This window comes from Argopecten irradians, unplaced genomic scaffold (assembly GCF_041381155.1).
Source record: "Argopecten irradians isolate NY unplaced genomic scaffold, Ai_NY scaffold_0184, whole genome shotgun sequence".
Lineage (NCBI taxonomy): Eukaryota > Metazoa > Mollusca > Bivalvia > Pectinida > Pectinidae > Argopecten > Argopecten irradians.
Genome location: NW_027187651.1, coordinates 7195 through 17626, shown reverse-complemented (window position 1 = coordinate 17626; position 10432 = coordinate 7195). Strand labels below are relative to the sequence as shown.

Sequence of the window (10432 nt, the reverse complement as noted above, 5' to 3'; positions counted from 1 at the left end):
TTACAATCCATGCAGAACTCTATGACTAGTAGCGATTTATAGGATTTACCTTTATTTCCCCTATTGGGCCCCGCCCCTCCTGCCCCCAGGGGCTCAGAGCCAAAATTTATACAAGTTCTGTTCCCCTTCCCCCAAGGATGTTTGTGGCCAAATTTGGTCACAATCCATGCAGAACTCTATGACTAGTAGCGATTTAAAGGAAATGTTGACGGACAGACAGACGACGGACGGACGGACGACGACGACGACGACGGACGCCGCGCCATGGCATAAGCTCACCGGCCCTTCGGGCCAGGTGAGCTAAAAATTAAGACAGATATGGATATTAGGACTTTAAAATAATGAAGCAAATGGACAAGACTTTCATAAAAGTTATTCTAAGAAATAAGCCATTAATCAATCTGCAAAAGAAATCAGTAAGGAAACCAACAAAAATTTTATATTTTTGAGTATGAATTTAATTCAAAGTACATGTAAGTGAAATTGGGGCCTTAAAAGAGTCGGAGAGGCACTTATAGAGATGGGGCGCTTATTGGGTCAATTAAGGCATCTGAAATTTTCTCATTCAACCAAGGCTGTTACCTTTCATAATCTTTAAAGCAATCAATTTTCAATTAAAATTGAATATTGATCAAACATTACCAGTAATACAAACCATAATTTCTCCATCAGACCTAAATGCTTACCAACAAACCTGAAATAAGAAACAAAAAGGTATGACATGTTATAAAGATAATTAAATCATGATGGTTTACTGAAAAATGCAAACACAGTTCAAACTATTCAATCTCAATGTAATGTGTTGACTTATAAGTCAGCAACCATTCAACTTTTTCAGCCCTTTTACTTCCTCATCTGTTACCATGAAGGATATGAATCTGTATTACATTAATTGTACATGGTATATAGATCAGCTTGTCATTGAATTCTGTGAGCAATACGGTATATACCAATAAACAAACATCTTGAAGCAATGTATCAATATCTTATAAACTAGTACCCTGCAGTCAAGAAGGCTCTGAGCGATATGAATAACACAAAACTTGAGTTCCTTTGAGATAGAATGTAATCTTATGATGTGAATTGAATATTAATTATAACAATCAATTAAGCAAGCATATTATCATTTAATTTAGTAATTGGTTCAATATTATACAATGACAGAAGAAATCTTACCAAGAAAGTGAGTCTTGCTCAAACTCTGAATGTGGATATTACCGGTAAGTAATGTCAAAAACTCTGAAACATTAAATTAAGATACAAACATCCACGTCAATCTTTCAAAATTCAAAATTTGTTGAACTTTTTTTTTGTAAATAGGCATTTCATTTTCTTAGATTACTACTACTTACAACAGAAGTTTGTCTGCAAGCATTTTATTTTACTTGTTTTATATTATGTTTGTGTAACTGTTGTTTCTAATCGTAAGACTGTTGTGTTCTACATCTGTCTGTACAGACATGTCTGTGTACACTGTTGTTTTGTACATCTGTCTGTACAGACATGTCTATGTAACTGTTGTTTGTACATCTATATTTAAAGACATGTCTGTGTAACTGTTGTTTGTACATCTGTCTGTACAGACATGTCTATGTAACTGTTGTTTGTACATCTATATCCACAGACATGTCTGTGTAACTGTTGTTTGTACATTTATATCTACCGACATGTCTGTGTAACTGTTGTTTGTACATCTATATCTACCAGCATGGCCATGTAACTGTCAAAAATCCATTATGCATGAAATTTGAGAGAACCCTTCAGATAGTGATAAGTGATATACTTACAATAATGTGTTTACAGACAGACAAACCCACAGACGAAAGGTAATTTGATGATTATTGGCTAAAAATACTTGTAACAAATACCATATTCGACCCAATAAGCATCCAGGGTGCTTAAAGCCACACTATATATGTAACTATCAACAAATTAAAGGTCAAGTTAGATTTTACCCCGATATTGTTAGTATTTGTAGATGTACTAGTTGAAATTAAGCTTCTGAATTATTATCACTTGTCTTGACTTCGATTTAGTCATGTCTCTGCATGATTTACAACAAGATTTTTTTCCCCAACATTCTTCTAAATCACAAAATAATTAAGACAGTTATGGATATTAGGACTTTAAAATAATGAAGCAAATTGACAAGACTTTCATAAAAATTATTCTAAGAAAATAAGCCATTAATCAATCTGCAAAAGAAATCAGTAAGGAAACCAACAAAAATTTTATATTTTGAGTATGAATTTAATTCAAAGTAAGTGAAATTGGAGCCTTAAAAAAGTCGGAGAGGCACTTATAGAGATGGGGCGCTTATTGGGTCAATTAAGGCATCTGAAATTTTCTCATTCAACCAAGGCTGTTACCTTTCATAATCTTTAAAGCAATCAATTTTCAATTAAAATTGAATATTGATCAAACATTACCAGTAATACAAACCATAATTTCTCCATCAGACCTAAATGCTTACCAACAAACCTGAAATAAGAAACAAAAAGGTATGACGTGTTATAAAGATAATTAAATCATGATGGTTTACTGAAAAATGCAAACACAGTTCAAACTATTCAATCTCAATGTAATGTGTTGACTTATAAGTCAGCAACCATTCAACTTTTTCAGCCCTTTTACTTCCTCATCTGTTACCATGAAGGATATGAATCTGTATTACATTAATTGTACATGGTATATAGATCAGCTTGTCATTGAATTCTGTGAGCAATACGGTATACCAATAAACAAACATCTTGAAACAATGTATCAATATCTTATAAACTAGTACCCTGCAGTCAAGAAGGCTCTGAGCGATATGAATAACACAAAACTTGAGTTCCTTTGAGATAGAATGTAATCTTATGATGTGAATTGAATATTAATTATAACAATCAATTAAGCAAGCATATTATCATTTAATTTAGTAATTGGTTCAATATTATACAATGACAGAAGAAATCTTACCAAGAAAGTGAGTCTTGCTCAAACTCTGAATGTGGATATTACCGTAAGTAATGTCAAAAACTCTGAAACATTAAATTAAGATACAAACATCCACGTCAATCTTTCAAAATTCAAAATTTGTTGAATTTTTTTTTGTAAATAGGCATTTCATTTTCTTAGAATACTACTACTTACAACAGAAGTTTGTCTATAAATACATAAAACTATACGAAATACTGTAGGGTGTATTTAAATATTCAACAAGTACAGTAGATGATATGTTTTGTTTTTTTATTATCAAAGTCATATAATATTGGCTAGAACAGGTTTTGTCTTGGTGTACATAATTATTAATTTTTTGATAAGTAGTGTGGTTATTCCCCGTGACTAGCTATAGTAACTATCCACAATTTTTACACAAACAGGTAAAATAGTCTTCTCAATTTTTGTCTATAAGCATAAAAAGTGTATCTTGAACAAGTTTCAGTGTACTGTTTTTGACATTAATTTTCAAAATCCACAAGAATTCAGTGAATAGCCCTAAAATATAGGTTTGGGTTTTATTATTTTAACGTTCTAATGAGCATAAACAGCCAGGGTCATGTAAGGACATGCAAAGTTTGTTGGTGGAGGAAAGCCAGAGTACCCAGAGAAAAACCACGGACGAGCGGCCAGTACCCAGTAACGTAAATATTTTTTCTAAACCTCTGTTCATGCTTTCTGTTCAGATGCAAATTTAAAGAGTACTTGATCAAGTTTCCGCTAACAGAAAAGCAATACCTTAGTCTCACCTTCCTCGAATATAGTCAATGGCAAGATCATACTTGGACAATACGTCAACCTTATTAATTCTTGACCATAAAAAGTGTTTTGTGGCCATTTTGAATCAAGGGTCCATATTTATTATTGATTTGGTATTATTATTTAACATCCTATCAAAAGCCAGCTAGGGCCTTTTAAGGACATGTCACTGTCAGATATGTTGGTGAAGGAAAGCCAGAGTACCCACAGAAAAGCCACCAATCAGCAAAGCAGTCGGTACTTGGCAACTGCTCCACATGGGATTCGAACTCGAGTGAAACGGTTAATCGCAATGCAGTTGAACGGCGGAATATTTCCTTCCGTTCAATACACAGTAATGTTGTTGGAATTACAATACATCCTATACAGAAAAAGCTAACCAAAGCTCATGAGAAGCACATGAGCTTCACATAAGAATGATGTTAGAATCCTATGCAAATTAGGTGAGCGAAGTAATGATTATGCAAACCATTAAAAAAATGTCTGCAAGCATTTTATTTTACTTGTTTTATATCACTTACCTACATTTAAAATATCAAATTCACAGCAAGACATTATTTTTTTCACATACATGTATAAATATTATATGGCCTTTTCGAAGAAAAAAATTATATGACAAGCCTACAAATTATGAATTTGACGTCTTATGAGTGGTAAAGTAGATATTCAGAATGGTTGTTTATGTTTCTTTTGGACAAAACAAAGATATCATTTATGCATGTATACAATTAAAATAATTGGAAACCTACAACAAAGTATAGAAAATTGAGTGAATTTATGAGGCACTGCTCCACAAGCACACATGGGGTCCATTTCGTACCCGGCCGAAAGGTATTGTAGTCCGGGTATGTATATTGCGATTTCGTATTTTAGATATTTTATGCATTGATACCAGTATAGTGTGTGCCACAGAAGCTACGTGATAATTTGGCTAGGCGATTGGGTGCCGTAGCTCGTGAACAAGCATGCATGTATATACTGAAACACATTTCAGAATGATTTAGATGATAGTAAAAACTTTACTTAAGTATAAAAATTGGAACATTTTCAACTTACCATTATGTACCTAAAACCAAATACTCTTTTTACACAATCTATTTGTGATGAAATAATGATCGATGCTTTGACAAGGTAACAGTTACAAAACTGAAGGGAAGTACAGTTGACTGACTAATAATCGAACAATTTGGACCCATAATTCCGGAATTAACAAAAACGCATATACAGTCACTCAAATTGATTGAGATGAATTTCCATCATCACAAATTAGCAGTAAAATACCATACCGACACATGTATATAAGGTCTTACTATAAAGGAATGTTGTAGAGTAGCGTGCAGAAGCAACATACAAGCATGTTCAATGATAATGTAAACATACCGATCAGTGATGTTTTTTATGTACATTTGTTGTCGATAAAATGCCCCTTCCTCAAGAGAGAATTTTGACTGTAATTTCCCCAATTACATTTAAATAGTAATCCCAGATAGAAGAAAAAAAAGACGCCTGTATATGTGCACCAATACTAGATTAGCCGTAAACTGGCTAGAGCAGTGACGCCCCGAGGACTTAAAAATAAGCTGGACCGGCCACAGCAGTGACAAACGTATGTAAGATGAGACCGTATCATCACTAAGTAAACCTGCTTAACAGTAAATTAGTAAACGTGTTACTACAGTTGTTTAGTAATCGTCAAGAAAAAGGGGGCAACAGGCGCTGGTTGCAGAACGTCAGGTTCTCCGGGGCATGCGTCAGGTTAGATGGCCTAAAAAGAGGCATGCGCGCTGATGCCATGTAGAATCGGGTGCCACAGGTAACCACACAGAATTTGGGGAATACTAGCCAACAATACTATGTACTATAATCCATAAAATACTAACGCAAAAATGGAAGCTACATCCTTTTCCAATATAATTTAGCTTGGAGAACTTGAGAAAGGCAAATGTAGAAAATAACGCTCTCAGTGTTAGGGTCAATGTAGGCCACTCAATTAATGTTTTTGGGGGCAAAAAGTGGCGCTGTTACGCAACTATGTTAATGCAAATGTGCAAAAAAATCGTGGATCACCTTAATGAGTTTTCGAGCAAAACTAGATGGATGTTCCAGATGTGGGGTGCTGGAATTATTATTCAGAGTTTGCATATCCCTTTGGAACATAATAACTGCCTAACATTACTGATTAATCTATTTGCTAAGTTTAAGGCGAGATTTAGTTACGATAAGGCAAGATTTTTTGTAATTATTAGAACCCATAGTATCCTAAAATGCGCGGTGTGACTCGATAGAACTGTATCGCAGATCGCACTATGTTAGCTATGGGGCGCGCGCTTTTAAATAACATGTAAGGTTAACGTCCTGTAACCCAGATTGGCACAGCATTTTTTCTTATTTTTATGCATCTAATTTTGTTAGATTGTTAAAAGTATAATCTCATATATTTTTTCTGTACCAATCTTACAAATAGAGCCTACCATCATCTTTCTGATTGGATCCTATGTGTTTGTGAATTCTTCCCTGCACGTGTGGACCATAAATAGCAATCCTTGGATACATGTCTGGAATCGCACCTGATATCAATCCCAGATGCGGTACCTTAAAATTGGCACATCCCCAGTTAGAAAACATGTGAGGCAAATAGAGAAATAACGGGATATTTCAAATATAAAAATGTTTTTGACATTATAATTGAAACTACAATACAACAAAACAACACATATATTGCCAGTTGAAAACTTTTCCTCAATATTTTTATTTTTTAAGTGAATGATTTACGCAACTCAAAATTGAATGTTAGTCAATACGCAGGTAAACATTTCATCTTTTTATGGTTATCAATTGCTTTTCTATACATGAATTTTTACGGACAATATCCATGCATATTTAGCCTTATAAATAAGTCAACATATAAAATGGCATAAGGTGAAGTAAACTCTTGGATTTTTAAGTGCTAATACGGAGTCGCACCTTTCTTTCATTTCGCATGCGCACATTTATCGCAGAATGAAAATATCCATACATGATAATGTTACTCAGAAAATCCGGACAAATTTACTGAGGATAAAACAGCTCTGAACTATGAAACTACCAAATAACTGACAACATAAATTCATTAAATTAGATGTTCTATACGACTATAATATACCATTTTTAGGTTCCCCACTTTTTTATAATTAGAATGACTTTTTAAAGCCGTAAAAGAGGCAAACTAGAGTTCATTGCACGGGGCCAATATATTAAACCGTAACACTTGACGTTCCAGGTATATTTACTCAAGTGTTGGCTTGTAACAAAAGTTCCTCCATAGCTATGGGTCATGTAGAAATTTCACAACATTAAAATAATTTCATGAGTTCAATCATGGATATAATTATAGCAAATTTCCAAAGAGAATTAAAACGGAAAAAATTATTAACACAAAAAAGTGTGCCAATTTGGGTACGATCACCGTAAACACACAGGGTTCCAACTCAAAGAAAATGGATGTTGTCATACGATTTGTTTGTAATGTTGATGGATGAACTGATGAGTTATACATGATATGTGAATTTTTTTTTTCCAGAAAATACGATATTTTGAAAATATTTTAAAAAAGATTATTAATAATTTTTTCATATCACGTATTTTCTGGGGAAAAAAAATACATGACTGTCCATGTGTGTACTCATCAGTTGCCGTCCACCAAATACAAAAACTGTATGACAACAACCATTTTCATTGAGTTGGACCCCTGTGCGTAAACAACGTTATTTATAAAAGTTACAGTTTTTGTTTGTCACTCACATCCTCAACATCACCGTGGCACACCGGGTACGGATATTGCACACCATAGAATTTTGCTGTGGGAGGCAGCATCATCTTAAATTTCCGATTTAAAACAAAATACTTTTCCTCTAGCTATTTCCTTAATTTTTATTTGTGTGGTGATGTTGTGTATGGTAGTATGTAATAATGTGATGAGAAAGTCATTGTTGTGGCCAAAGGGGAAGTTAAATGTTAACTTTAATTGGTACGGAGTAATTCCCCTTGGTCTTCCATATGAAGAAAAAGGAGAAGTAGACGTGGACTTTGGAACCAAGATGTGTTCTTGTGTTGTTGAAGAATCGAAGAAAGGTTAAATGTAGATCCAACTTACTCAAGGTCCAGATAGAGCCCATAAAACGTGTAACAGAGAACATATTCTGTTACATCTCAATTAGCGGAATCATAATCTCTTAATAGATGTGTGAAGGGAAAAAAAGCAATATACAGAAATCGTCCGGTTTTCGCTTACATTTACTTATATCATTACATAGGTGGAAATCCCGTGTAATTGATCGCGAATTCAAAATCTAGTAATTAATAGGGATTTCGAACAATCTAGTTAATATTTTTCTTTATTTTTCTTTTTTCTTATTTCCACAAATCTTGTTCGCAGGGATATCTCATGGAACGAAATAAAGGTACGACGCTCAACTTATGGACACGTTATGAATTGTACATAAGATCATGAAATGTACGTTCGATATTTTACAAAAATGTTCAAGTCAAGGTCATAGACGTAAAAAAAAAAAACAATTTTTTTGGAACGAAGTTTAATGCGCTACATAATCTTCAATTACCGTAGCGGAAAGTACATCATTCACGTTTATGTTATTCAGATAGATCTTGACATTGCGCGTGCTTTTTTCCATGGCCATAGGTTACAGAGATATATGTCAAGGTCAAGAGTTCGCTACGGGGTCAAACAAAGGTCAAAAAACGAAATTCAACACAGAAAAGTTTTTTGTAAAGTTGGAATATGAAAGGGGCATGCCCGACAGGAAATATAGAATGACAAGTTTTGTAAGTTCAATGTGAACCAAAAAATGGCGGATATTTAGTCCTTTGAAAAAAGTCCTATTTTCGGCGCTTTCCCCCCGCAAAATATTTTAAGAGTATTCAGCGCCTTAAATACTCTTAAAACACACATGCCTTGAGTTTTTGTTATAGACATAAGCAAGGACGATTGGTCAACATAGAACATAATATGTGTTTTTATTGACCTTGAGACAATCCATGCAAGCAGTCACAAGGGTTCAAAAAAGTCTTTTAAATCTTTTAAACGACATCTTCTGTAAATAAAAAAAGAAGGATGAAGAGCGCTGAAATTTGGAGACGTTTATGAACGTAACATGAGTTCATAAAATGTACTCTCTGAATTTGGAGGAAAACGTTAAAGGTTCAGGTCACAGACTTAAAAGACTGCTATTAACGAACGAACATTAGAACGCTCAAAATTTCAAAAACCTCACGCAACAGCAAACATGTACGTTTCATTCCTCCAAGTAGATCACGATATTCACGATTTTTTTTTCTGATCTAACATGTTACTCTGAAATTATGTCAAGGTCACGAGTTCACTAGGGGTCAAATGAGGTCAAACAAAGGTCAAAAAAAGATACCTCTTACCATAGAACAATGTTTCCGAAGGCTGCATATGAAAGAGCATGTTCTCAGTCACATAAAATGACCAAATTCAAGGTCATATGATGCCAAAATGGCTGAGATATATGGACAGTCAAAAATCGAAATTTTAGTTTTATATTTGCCTCCTGCCCGAGACGATTTCAGCGCCATTAATACCTGTATGTACGGTGTTGATTTTTCATACGGCTGTTTGTATGAACTTTTGTCTTCAAAGTTATGGGTTTTAAGGGTATTATATAGAAAAAATGGGCGGAAATATAGCTCTCCAAATATGGCAAATTGTTCCCTATTTTTCCTTATTTTTTTCAACGTAATTTGTGTACTCTTAGCGTCCCATCATATTTTAAATGGTAGGTTTGATTTTTTTGTAAATGTAGACTTTAACATATTACTGTAGCGGGTTCAATTTCAAAGACAAAGCACTGGGGGGAAATGGCGGAAATGTAGCCCACCGAATATGGCGTTTCGTTCATTTTTTTAAAAGTAAATTTTACCGTTATTTTATGAATTTTCAAAGAAAATTGTTTTGAATTAGATGTTAAAGAGCATAACTCTAAGACACATAAAATGACCAAATGCAAGGTCATATGTATCCAAAATGGCGGAGATTATAGGACATCAAAAATCGAAATTTTAGTTTATCTTTTGCCCCTGCCCGAGACGTTTCAGCGCCTTAATACCTGTATGTACAGTGTTGATTTTTCATACCTATGTTGTATTAACTTTTGTCTTCACAACAAATGAGTTGCAAGGGGTTATATAGAAAAATGGCGGAAATATAGCTCTCCAAATATGGCAATTTGTTTCTTTTTCTTATTTTGGTCCGTTATTTGTGAGCTCGTAGGGCCTTTATCATCTCATTTAGAGTGTTGATTTTTTGTAAATGTAAGCTTATTAGCCTATTGTCTGTACAGGTTTTTAATTTCAAAGACATGAATTTGAAAATGGCGGAAAATATAGTACCTCCGAATATGGCGTTTCGTTCATTTTTTTAACGTAAATTTTAGTGGTAATTCATGAAAATTCAAAGGTGAAATGTTTTGAATTGGATGTGAAAGATCATGATTTCAGACACATAAAATGACCAATTTCAAGGTCATAAGATTCAAAATGGCGGAGATATAGGACATCGAAAATCGAATTTTAGTTTTTATTTGTCCTTGCACAGACGTTCAGCGCCTTTAAACCTGTATGTATGTAGGGTCATTTTTGATGTAGTGAATTTTTGTAATAAAATAAAAGTGGT

The 10432-nt window shown here is 34.0% G+C and overlaps 1 long non-coding RNA gene across 2 annotated transcripts; it reads right to left on the bottom strand.

Moving 5' to 3' along the window:
• Positions 1–461: 461 nt before the first annotated feature.
• LOC138312005 (uncharacterized) lies at positions 462–4886 on the bottom strand. Of its 2 annotated transcripts, XR_011206824.1 has the most exons (4): positions 4798–4886; positions 2962–3023; positions 1177–1239; positions 462–694 (listed from the first exon to the last, which is right to left on the bottom strand). It is a non-coding gene; the product is annotated as an uncharacterized lncRNA (long non-coding RNA). The 2 variants fall into 2 exon arrangements; XR_011206823.1 differs by lacking the exons at positions 462–694; positions 1177–1239 and adding an exon at positions 2189–2481.
• Between the last annotated feature and the right edge of the window lie 5546 nt (positions 4887–10432).